This window comes from Mustela erminea, chromosome 1 (assembly GCF_009829155.1).
Source record: "Mustela erminea isolate mMusErm1 chromosome 1, mMusErm1.Pri, whole genome shotgun sequence".
NCBI classification, from domain to species: Eukaryota; Metazoa; Chordata; class Mammalia; order Carnivora; family Mustelidae; genus Mustela; species Mustela erminea.
In genome coordinates, this window is record NC_045614.1 from 102,676,817 (window position 1) to 102,689,260 (window position 12,444).

At 42.8% G+C, this 12,444-nt stretch overlaps 1 protein-coding gene across 4 annotated transcripts in view; it reads right to left on the bottom strand.

Moving 5' to 3' along the window:
* Positions 1–2,888, bottom strand: part of TFRC (transferrin receptor) — a 28,273-nt gene extending 25,385 nt beyond the window's left edge. For 2 of the 4 annotated variants that reach the window (XM_032336332.1, XM_032336326.1), the window contains exon 1: positions 2,773–2,888. The gene's annotated coding sequence lies outside the window, so the exon portion shown is untranslated. The remainder of the gene's footprint in view (positions 1–2,772) is intronic. The other 2 variants (XM_032336350.1, XM_032336341.1) reach the window with 2 other exon arrangements.
* Positions 2,889–12,444: the final 9,556 nt, after the last annotated feature.

Here is a 12,444-nt window from a genome sequence, read left to right on the forward strand (position 1 = left end):
TGCTGTCTCTCTCAAGTAAATAAATAAAATCTTTAAAAATAAGGAATTTACAAGGAATAATTAAGAATAAAGATATCATATTTCTTAACAGTAGTGAGACATGTTTAATGTATATGAAGTTCATTTTTCTTATCAATTGGAAATTACATAGAGAATATAATGAAAACCTCAGACCTGCAATCTTCTCCCATCCCTGGCACTTTTCTGGTTTATCCTGGAATCACTAGGCAAAGCATGAATAGGGAGATTTTAAAAAGCAGGAAAACTTAGGGGCGCCTGGTGGCTCAGTCAGTTGGGCCTCTGACACCTGGTTTTGGCTAAGGTCATGACCTCAGAGTCCCGGGATTGCAAAGAACATCCAGCAGTGGATCTCTTGACCTTTGCCAAAGAGCTGGCTTGAGATTCTTTCCTCCTTCTCCCTCTGCCCCTGCCCCACTCATGTGCATTCTTTCTCAAATAAATAAAATCTTTAAAAAAAAAAAAAAAGGCAGAAAAACTTTAAAGGTTACCTGGTAGGGCTCCAAGTTCTTAAGCAATTGATTATGGATACCCATTTTGCAAACTGTTTCCCTACTCATTTGCAGGGGAAAATGAAAGGCTACATGAATACAAAACTTCTGCAGAGCCCTCAGGACACATAACTGTGTCCACCTAGTATGACTTGTAAAGAGATGGTCAAAATCTTTCCTAGCATTAAGGGTCTAAAATGAAAGGGCTATTAAGTGCCTGGGGGGTGGCTCAGTCACCTGGGCGGCTGAGTCTTAGTTTCAGCTCAGGTCATGATCTCAGGGTGGTGAAATCCAGCCAAGAACAGACTCGGCACTCAGCCAGAAGTTGCTTGAAAATTCTCTCCCCCTCTGTCCCTCCCCTCAAATAAATCTTTTCAAAAAATACAAAAATGAAAAGGCCCTGGCAGAAAACAAGGAGAATCTTCATTCCCATTCAGCTTTCTGTAAAAAGACTGCCCTACTCAAAGGTAGGACCGCTTGAAGTCATTGCTATCTACCTGTACGGTGTTTATCTTAGAGCACACAAGCAGCACAGAGAAGAGCTCCAAAATGTCTCAGAGGATCACTTTTAACTAGCTTTCACTGATGTCTGATTCAAGTTCCACCAGGAACCATGCTCCATTATAGATAAGTACATTACCAGAGGCCAGTAACAGCCACCAACTTAGGGCAGTTAGTGGAGTTACTGTCTCTACCCAACAATCTTCAGCACAGGCTAATTTCACAACCATTACTTCCCAAAAACATTCCATTAAAGTTCAAGGGTGCTATGCTATATAAACCTTTAGAAAATATTTCATTATCAATGAAATGTTTTAAATTCTAGATCTTCTTGTGAAGTATATTGAGTTTATTATAATCCGAAAGGGAGAAAAAAAGCCCAGCAGGGCCAACAAGTACTGTAGATAGTCTCACTTGAGTTTTGCAACAGAAAACACCTTCTGAAAATCACCCTAAATGTCTTTGTCAATAAGGTAAAATCCCCCAGCTCAGCAGCAACTGAATAAGCATCTAGTATTCCAACTCGTATCTAAAGCCTAGAATAAAGGTATCAGGTATCCAAATACTTTTTAAGAGGACAACTATTTCCTACTTCAATTCTCTTATCCAACCTCCCAGAAAAAAAAGCAGAAGCAGTTAAGTTCCCTGGTCTACCCAAGGTCGCTGAAAGCAAAGGAAAAATGTTCACCGAAGAGCCAAGTCACAAAACATTATTTTCTTACTCACCCTACCCGCTACTACCTTAGAAAGCCATCCACCAGAAACAGTAATACAATGGATGTCTAAGGCATTTATCAATGTAACACAGCCTTTTATCCTATCACTAATTTCCTGAAAGCAAAAGCCAATTCCAATCCCAACAGCTTTCCCTTAGCCTCCAGACCACAGCTTCACAAACCAGAAGTCATCCCTTCGTCTCCCACCTTCCAACAAGGAGAGCCTAGCAATCACAATATTCTTTCAGTCAATACCCGCGGGGTTCAGGCGGCTTCTGCCTGGGCAACACTGAGAACCCATACACATGGCCAGCGGCAACGCTAGAAGATCAGGGTGTACCAGGGTTCACACTCAGGGCTTACAGAAACTCCCATCAAATTCCCAGGACACACTCGTAACCGAGTCGAGGACAGCTCTGACCCTTTCAGCAGTGAGACCAGGGCCCGAGTAGGCCCTGGGAACGAAGGGCTACAAGCTCAAGGTCACCCATGCACCCCGACAGCAGTTCCCCGAGGACACTTCCCGGAGCAGCCACGTGCTCTCAGCAGAGCGGGTCGCCGCTGCAGCAGCGTGGCTCGCACGCCCGCGGCCTAAGGCTGTCCCACGAGGTCCCGCATCTTTTAAGGACGAGCCAGGGAGGACAAGGAATCCGGGTGGCCCGAGGAACCGGAAGCAGAATGGCGGGGCTCAGAGCTACAGTAGGTACCCCTCATCTCGCCCTCCACGGAAAAACCATTTGCCGCTCCGTGACCGAGACAAGGCGCAGGAAGGCAAAGAGGACAGTCTTTCGCCCAGTGGCTCCAGCTCGCTGCACCTGCAGCCGGCTCCCCGCGCCGCCGCGGCCCCTTCCTGACCCGCACGCGGAGCCCGCTCCATCCCCCTCGCCCCTCTCAGAAGCCGCCGCAGCCTCCCCGCGTCCCCTGCGGCTCCCGGACACTGCTGGACAGCACCCAGAGGGCCGCCGCGGAGTCCGCTCGGACCAGCCCTGCAGGCTGAGGAGAGGCCCGGAGGGCCGGCAGTGTTCTAGCATCGGCGCGACACTCACACGGACACCCCCTCCGGCTGCTACCTCCACAACCGCCACAGGCTGAAGCTGACGCTCTCTGGGGGACGTTCGCCCCCAACCGGCTGTTTATAGCTTGGCTCCACCCTCTTCCAACCCCCACCCCGGCTTTGCGTCACTTCCTGTCTCACGTACACCCAAGAGGTGCCCTGGCTGTGGACTGCCTGGGGCGAGCGGTGCGCACGCACCGGGACGCGGCCCCTCGGCTAGTGTGCGAGGCGGGGCGGGGAGGGGCGGAGCGTGGTCGGACAGAAAAGGCGCCAAGACTGCAGGTGCCGGGAGGAGCGGTGGGATCCGCTTAGTGGCTCCTTTTTAACTCGCCGCGTTCTGCTGCGGCACGCGCGGGCCGCAGCCCTGCTCGGTGGATCCAGCAATCTAACCTTGACCGACCTCCAGGCCCTGCAGTGCAAAGGCAGATGGTGTTGGCGTTCACTCCTAAATGCTGGATACACACGCGGAGATAATTCCTTCAAGTGTATGTTCTTGTTGAAATATTAGGGAGCCACTAACGCCATATTGTATATATTTTGCAACCTCAGAAATATTTAGGATGAGCAAAAAGGAAAAACCTTTAAAAGCAAAATCCAAATTTGTACTTGGGATGTGTAAAAGCTGCACATGGACCCAAACTGCCACAGTGCTTTGCACAATGTTTAATGCAAGAAGAAACGAAAGGGAAAACAGAAACAAGTAAGATTTATTAGGGGGATAGGACTGTAGATGAACTTTTATACTCATCGCCATTATTGTTATTACAGACTTGTGCAGTGTGTAACAAGATAGGATTCTGGTCGCTTTTTAAACTCGTCACATCCACAACCTCTCCCCACCTCTAGGCGGTAATTTGCAATCGGGGAAAGGAGATTAGAGGAGTTTACAAACTGCTACAACGCCAGAAAGGGAGCCAGGCCATAAAAGGGTTACAGATAAAGCGCTTTCCAGGCAGTCCCGAGGGATGCAGGGCAGTCCTTTTAAAATGCAAATCTGTTTTCTGGCTTCGGGATCCCGCTCTTTCCCCTACTCTGCGATTTAGAGGAAATAACACGGGGTTTGCACGCCGCCCTTTACTTTGGCCCCGGTCTTTAAAAATCTCTCCGCAGGGAGAAATATTCTTAAATCTTGTAATCAGGAGCTTCGCTGCATCTCAGTGGATCCACACAGGAAAAAGTGAAATCGAGGAACGGAGTGCATATGGATTAGCTGTGGAGGGTCTTGAAATTCAGACAATGGGGGAGCTGAGTCTCTTCTTTTCCTGGACTGATGGGATCTTAACAATGCTAGGATCCAGGTGAAAATCTTATAACCATATGAAGAAATGGGCTTAGGAGAACAGGGTCAGGAGGAAACCTATGAAAATTCAAATTAAAGAATTTACATTTGGGGCGCCTGGGTGGCTCGGTGGGTTAAAGCCTCTGCCTTCGGTTCAAGTCATGATCCCAGGGTCCTGGGATTGAGCCCCACATTGGGCTCTCTGCTCAACAGGGAGCCTGCTTCACCCTCTCTCTGCCTGCCTCTGACTACTTGTGATCTCTGTCAAATAAACAAATAAAATCTTAAAAAAAAAAAAAAAGAATTTACATTTACTGGTGTAGCCAGGTAGAAAAGAGTATGGGGGGTTCCTCAAAAAATTAAAAATAGAACTATCCTAGGACCCAGTAATGGCTCTACTGTTATTAACCAAAAACTATAAAAATATTAATTCAAAGGGCTACACCCATCCCTATGTTTATTGCAGCATTATTTACATTACTTACAATAGCCATATTATGGAAGCAGCCCGTGTCCACTGATAGTTAAATGAGTAAGGAAGATGTGGTGTATATATACAATGGGATATTTTTCAGCTATAAAGTGGAGTCTTGCCATTTACAACAATACTGATTGAGCTAGAGAGTATAATGCTAAGCAAAATAAATCAGAGAAAAACAAATACCATCTGATCTCACTCATGTGAAATTTAAATACAAAATGAATGAGTGAAGGAAAAAAGAGACAAACCAGGTCTCTTAACTATAGAGAACAAACTGTCGGTTACCAGAGGGGAGGTGGGGTAGGGGGAGTAGCAGATGGGGATTAAAGAGTACACTCACCACGATGAAAAAAATAAAATTTAAAAAAACTAAAATGAGGGCGCCTGGGTGGCTCAGTGGTTTGAGCCGCTACCTTCGGCCGGCGTCATGATCTCAGGGTCCTGGGATCGAGTCCCGCATCGGGCTCTCTGCTCAGCGGGGGGCCTGCTTCCCTTCCTCTCTCTCTGCCTGCCTCTCTGCCTACTTGTGATCTCTCTCTGTCAAATAAATAAAATAAAATAAAATCTTTAAAAAAACTAAAATGAAAAAAAATTTACTTCACTAAAATGAAACAAAAAAGAAGACACTAAAGAGCATGTCAATTAAATTCTTAATTTCCTACCTCTTATTAGTAATAACGGACACTGTAATTAAATTCCCTTTCCTATCCTTTTCTCCCTAGAAGCTTTGCAGGATCTCCCTCTTCTGCAATTTCAAGTAGATGAACATAAATTTCTCTTCCTTTGCTGCAGAATCTAAGCATACTGAGAGACCATTCTGCTTTGTCTGCTATTCCATATAAATGTTCAAATAGTTTATTTTTTTATTCCAATCTTCATTGTGGTCGTTGTTATTAGCATTATTACATAGCATTATCTCCCACTTCTGGAGACCCAATAATTTGGATGCTTTCAATGAAATATGTTTTTGGTAACTAACCTTTATTTAAACTCTCTGGCACAACTGAAATGGCTATTATTCAAGTTTCAACCTTCCTCAGACTGTTATATAAAACTCACACTAGAACTAACATTCTTGCTGCTTGGGGGAAGGAACATTTTTTTCCTCTATCCTTCTAGGTTCTTTGGCTGGTAAGCTGATATAAAACAGTTTAACCAGAGAAAAAACAAATGTAATTACAGATATACGGGAGCCCCATAAGAATTCGAGACCCAAGGGCAAGCTGGACAATTGGGGCTTATTTACCATACGGAGCTAAGGAATAGGGTAGGGGCCTGGGACTTTAAAAGGGAGAAGGATAATTCACAGGACTATAAGAAGAGCAGATGTTTAGTAATTAAATGTTTGTCCTGCCATACACATGGGTAATTCAGACAAAATTTGTCTCTGGTAATAACTCCTATTCTGGGGGCACCTGGGTGGCTCAGTGGGTTAAAGCCTCTGCCTTCGGCTCAGGTCATGATCCCACGGTCCTGGGATTGAGTCCCCGCATTGGGCTCTCTGCTCAGCAGGGAGCCTGCTTCCCCCGCCTCTGTCTGTCTGCCTCTTTGCCTGTTTGTAATCTCCTCCTGTCAAATAAGTAAATAAAATCTTAAAAAAAAAAAAAAAAACCTCCTATTCTGGGTAAGAGCCCCAGTTTTAGATTCTTCATGGTAGTTAGGGGAGGGGCAAACCTATCTCTTGAGCTTGCAGGTCTCAGTTGCCTTCAGCTCAAAATAATCCACAAGTCCAAATAGTATGTTTTGGGGTCACATATCTGCTCCTCTTCACATTCTTCCAAAAGGTACATAGAAATTTTTTCTTAAGTCATGTATATGAGAATTTTGTATAAAGGAAACTGGAGGTTGGAGAAGAATGTACAATGTAGTTAAAAAAAAAAAACCCTTGGGGTCTGGGGGAAAGAGCACAGAGTCAAGGAACAGGAGTTTTCAACTTTCATGAGCCTGGGTATCAGTATTAAATGGAATTGGGGTGCCAGTTGGTTAAGTGACCAACTCTTGATTTCTGATGAAGCAGTGATCTCCGGCTTGTGGGATTGAACCTCATGTCAGACTCTGCAATCAGTGGGGAGTCTACTTCTCTCCTTCGCCTTTTGCCCCTCCCCTGCTCTGTCTCTTTCTCTGTCTCTGTCTCTCTGTCTCTCTCTCTCTCTTTTTAATAAATAAATCTTTAAAATGGGATTAAAAATACCTATCATGCAGATTTTCTGTGGGTTTAAGTGCAGTAAAACAGTTGCAAGCCCCAGGGTGCCTAGGTGGCTCAGTCGTTAAGCGTTAAGCGTCTGCCTTTGGCTCACCTCAAGATCCCAGGGTCCCAGGGATTGAGCCCCGCATGGAGCCCCGCATCAGGCTTCCTGCTCAGCTCTCTCTCCCTCTGTCTCCCAGCCCATGCTCTCACTCTCATTCTCTCTCTAGCTCAAATAAAATTGTAAAAAAAAAAAAAAAAAAAAAAGGACAGTTGCAAGCCTCTAAAAACACACAAGAAACTGGCACATTGGTTGAGTCAGCCTGGATGGCTGGATGGGATGCAGCAGAGTCTGGCAGGAAAGTAACATGGAAGATGTCTGCAGACCAGTGTAGGATTTTAGGTTAATGAAGAGGAAGAAAGAAGACCTTCACCCTAGGAGAATGGCTTGCCTGAAGACTCCGAAATGAGAATGAGCCTGTGGCATGCCATAGTTAAAATATTCTACTCTACAGAAATACCTGACAGCTACTTCCAGCAAGTTACTGGTGGAAGAAGGGGTACAGGAGTCATTGGCTGTAAAAGTCTCCCCCTTTCCCTTTATTCTTCACCTGGAGATAAAAGCCAAAGTTGTGTTATTTGGTGAGGGAGAAACTGCAGGCAAAAAGAAACCAGAAAACCGATCCCAGCCTAGAAGTCAACAACTGGCCTCAGGGTAGTAACTAATTGTGATGCAGAAACGTGGGCTTAATTGCCTCAGTTTCCCCACTGGCTACATGGAGATAACAGCCCTTTATTTCCTTCACCAGTAAATGAAAAAGTAGAAAAGTTCCTGAACCCACATGGTTAGGCAAATATAAGGTCCAACTAGTTCAGAGCCCAAGCCAAGTGAGTAAATGTGGCCAGAGGGGGGAGAAGCCTGGATATGGTAAAGTTCTAAGTAGCTATTGCTTAAGAAAAGGAAAACTGTCTTTAATGGCTTTCAGTGCCTTGATTCCAGAAAAAAAAAATGACTCATTATTAATAATGGTTGAGAAGAAAAGGTCATTAATTACCATCATTAATAATGGTTGAGAAGAAAAGGTCATTAATTACCATCATTATGGACATTTATTGTAGTGTTGTGTGTCAGGCAAAGGCGTGTAGGCAGATATGAAACAAATCTATACCCTTGAAAAGACAAGGTAGCTGGGGAAACAGTTTATACTTAAAGGACAGAGAACAAGTATGCAAATGTTAAATACAAGTAAAAATAAAAGTAGAACTGTTTTTTAATAATCAATTTTATTTATGTATAATTATATATAAATATATAAATAACCAAATTTATTTATTTATTTAATAATCAGTTTTTCTTTTTTTTTTAGATTTTATTTATTTTTTGACAGAGAGAGATCACAAGCAGGCAGAGAGGCAGACAGAGAGAGAGGAGGAAGCAGGCTCCTGCTGAGCAGAGAGCCCGATGCGGGGCTCGATCCCAGGACCCTGAGATCATGACCTGAGCCGAAGGCAGTGGCTTAACCCACTGAGCCACCCAGGCGCCCCTTAATAATCAATTTTTAATGTAAAATTACAATTGTATGTAAACACATTCTCCTCCCTAACTCAGGGCCAGATGCAAGAGGGAACTTAGGCTGCTTGGCCCACAAGATCAAAGATCATACACCTCCCACCTTAGTTACAGATGAGGATCCTAGGAAGAAGAAAAAAAAAGGTAAGTAGGGGAGTGGAGAAGGCATTGGAAACCTAAACCTACAGGACGATGCAATTTGGAGGTGGGAGGTTTTTAGTTTTTGTATTTTGTTCCTTCCATTTAAAAACATTGATCTGGGTGCCTGGGTGGCTCAGTGGGTTAAAGCCTCTGACTTCAGCTCAGGTCATGATCCCAGAATCCTGGGATCGAGCCACACTCTCTGTCAAATAAATAAATAAATAAATAAATAAATAAAATCTTTTAAAAAATAAATAAATAAAAATAAAAACATTGGTCTGTTTATGTTATGTATATTTTGTCACAATTAAAAAACACACATTAATATGCCAACTCAGTAATAGAAGATCTAAAATCATTTGTTCTTCCTGGAGTCCTATCTGTGGTCCAATTGCTAAATGGGGTCTCTTATGGTCACATATTTTTGATAGCACTCGACGGTAAAACATCCATTTTACTCCACAACTCAGTATACGTGTATATATGCATCTGTGTGTGTGTGTGTGTGTGTGTGTATTCACATGAAACAAGAGTTTCATGAAATAATATATTTGCCATGTGCAAAACACTCTGGAATTTTCCATTTAATTTTTAAAATGCTGATTTCTACCCATTCAATTGATTTCTCAATGGGCTGTGAACTGTGTTGGAAAACTACAGTCGGAGTCCATCTCCTGTCTCAGAGCACAATTCTCGTTAGTGAACAGGACAAATGACTTGCTCAAAGTTAAATTTCAACTCCCAAGGTTTCTCCCTGTTACTTTGCCCACTGTTTCAACTTTCTAACACCCTGCACTTCAGCAAATATTGATTGAGGTTTTATGAGTTGGGAGGTAGAGTTAGAAAACACAGATAACGTCTTTTCACATGCTGGCCAATCCTGGCACACACTTCGGTCAGTCACAGCAGAACTCTGCCTGTCACATAGTAGGTCCCCACAGCAACCGCCACAGAAGCCACTGGACCCCACATTCAACTCTGACCACAACTCCCATTTGACAAACTGTATCCATTTTCTTTACCTTGGAATCCCTAAGGCTAGGGCGATCACTTTAGGACCAGAATCATAAAATAAACATGTGGACCTCTGCACATTGGAACAGGATGCTTTCCACAGAATGGAGGCAGACTGTCAGCTCACATATTTGAGGTTGGTACTATTTTCCCTTTTCTTTTGCATTTTTTTTTCTTTTGAAAATGTACTTGGGAACCTCCAGTTTCCTGTCCTAATACTGCTGACTAAATTATTTTTGGTTTCCCCTGTACTAAACCAAAGAACATTGAAAAGGAGCAATATTGAAAGAAGTTGGAAGAGTTTGCCCCTAATTTATAGCAAGTTGGCAAAAGTTACTCATGGCAAGGAAAGAAACATAATTAATTTTTAAATTAATTAAAATTAATTTAAAATTTAAATTATTGTAAACTTTAATATTTAAATTATTTTAAAACTTAAAATAATTTAAATTAATTAAAATTAATAAGTAAGGATCCTTATGCCAATGAGTACAATTGTCTTAGTTGGAGTTTTGAGCAGGATATGAGGTTCTATTTCGTTTCATCTGGACAAAATAAACCTCAAAGTTTATATATATATACACACACATATATATATGTACATGTATATACATATACATGTATATGTATGTGTATATATATATATATATATATATACATTTATGTGTGTATATATATCTCAAAGTTTGGAAGGAACTTGAACTCTTATACCATCCCTGGCCTGTAACAGATGTTCAGTAAATTTATGTTGAATTCACTGAAAAAAATCCCTCTACTTCACCCACCAATTGCTTATCTAACTTCTCCTTAACCTTTCCAAGGAGAGCAAATCAACCGCTTCCCAAAGCAGAGAGTTTTGAATAGTTCGGAAGGTTAGAAAGGTTTTCCTTGTATTATTAAGCTGAATTCTTTCTACCTCTCCTTTATAAGTTTGTTATTGCTTGAAGATTGTGCTCCTGTCCACAGCTGTCTTCTCTTATTTGACTAAACGTGCTAATCCCTTGTAAGGACTACCACAGGACAATTCTACATCTCCCCACCCACTGGTCACTTTTGGAAGCGTGGTTTGTCCAATCTAGGTGGAACTCGGTCACATTCTTCTGTTTTGGAGGCTCCAGCCTTTACAAACGCCTCTATCTGCCACCCCATCTACTACCCTAACAGTCACCCCACATTGTCACCTAATGTTGAACTTTCAACAGGGTTCAATGGGAATGGATTGGCCGTTGGAGCAGAAAGACCTGAGTTCAAAATCTAGGTTTGCCGTATACTAGCTGATTGTACTAGTAGGCCATATTTCCATGGATAATGTGATGTTGTTGCAGTCTGATACACTGTACATAAACCGTGTCCCAGGTTATCACCAGGCTAGTCAGCTCAGGACAGAAAAGAGTCTCACCTGCTTGGCTGGGAACACCTTTGCCATTAGCACTAAATGATAACAGAAGATAACCGCTAAGATTTACTGAGCATCTATCTCGGCTGGGAACAATTCTAATCCTTTTACAGTGTTAGTTCATGTGATCCCCACAACAATCGTTAAAAATAAGAATTAATATTATCCTTATTTTCCAGGTGTGAAAATTGGCGTTATACAGAAGTTTAAAAATTTGCCCTAGGTCATAATGGTTAATAAGTGGTGATAACCTGGCCGATCTAGTTTCTGAATCCAGCCCTAAAAACCCCCCTCTATTCTCTCTTTATGAATCTAATCATGGCACATACTATCATGTGGCACTGCAGACTTCTACTTAAGGCAGAATCTTTATTAAAAGAGGTTCAGAGGGGCACCTGGGTGGCTCAGTTGGTTAAATATCTGCCTTCAGCTCAGGTCATGATCTGGGGGGTCCTGGGATCAAGCCCTGCATCAGGCTCCCTGCTCAGGGGGAAGCCTGCTTCTCCCACTGCTAGCCTCTCTGTCTACTTGTGTTCCCTCTCCATCTCTCTGTCAAGTAAATAAAATCTTAAAAAAAAAAAAAAAAGATTTTATTTATTTATTTGACAGAGAGAGAGAGAGCTCAAGCAGGAGGAGTGGCAGGCAGCGGGAAAAGCAGGCTCCCTACTGAGCAGGGAGCGTGATGTGGGGCTTGATCCCGGGATCCTGGGATCATGACCTAAGCCAAAAGCAGCCGTTTAACTGACTGAGCCACCGAGGCCCCCCAGTAAATAAAATCTCAGAATGAAATACAAGTTCTGAGACTGTCTAAGTAGCACAATTTGAGAAGATTCAGTTGAGGGGGGATCCATTTATTTTTCATTTCAGCTTTAATTACATTTCAAAATTTGAAAAGTTCATATTCAGGTTGAGAAAGAAATCTCAGATATTCTAAACATGACTATTTTGTAGTATAACTGATTCTCCAGACAATCAGGTACATGTTTAACAGAATAGCAGTGTGCTCGCATTGTCCTTCCAGAATCCTGGTTTCTTTCTTCCCTCTTTCCTTCCTTCCTTCATTCCTTTCTCTTCCTTTCTTTCTTTCTTCCTTCTTTCCTTCCTTCCTTCCTTCCTTCCTTCCTTCCTTCCTTCCTTCCTTCTCCTCTTCCCTTCTTTCCTTTCTTCCCTCCCTCCTTTCTTTCTCTTTTTTTCTCTTTCCTCCTTCCTTCCTTATTCTTTCTTTCTTCCTTATTCTTTCTTTCTTTCTTCCCTTCTTCCTTCCTACTTCCCTCCTTTCTTCCTTCCTTTCTAAGATTTTATTTATTCATTTGACAGAGAGAGAACACAAGCAGGGGGAGCAGCAGGCAGAGGGAGAAGCAGACTCCTGGCTAAGCAGGGAGCCTGATGCGATGTGGGGCTCCATCCCAGGACCCTGGGATCATGACCTGAGCAGAAGACGGACGCTTAACTGACTAAGCCACCCAGGCGCCCCAATCCTGGTTTCTTTAAATTCTCCCAATGTATACTACCTTCAATGAGGAGAGTTAGTGAATTAAAAGAATTATATTAACTTTGTTTCCAAAATACCAGTGAGTCAGTTTAGTTTTTATTTCCAT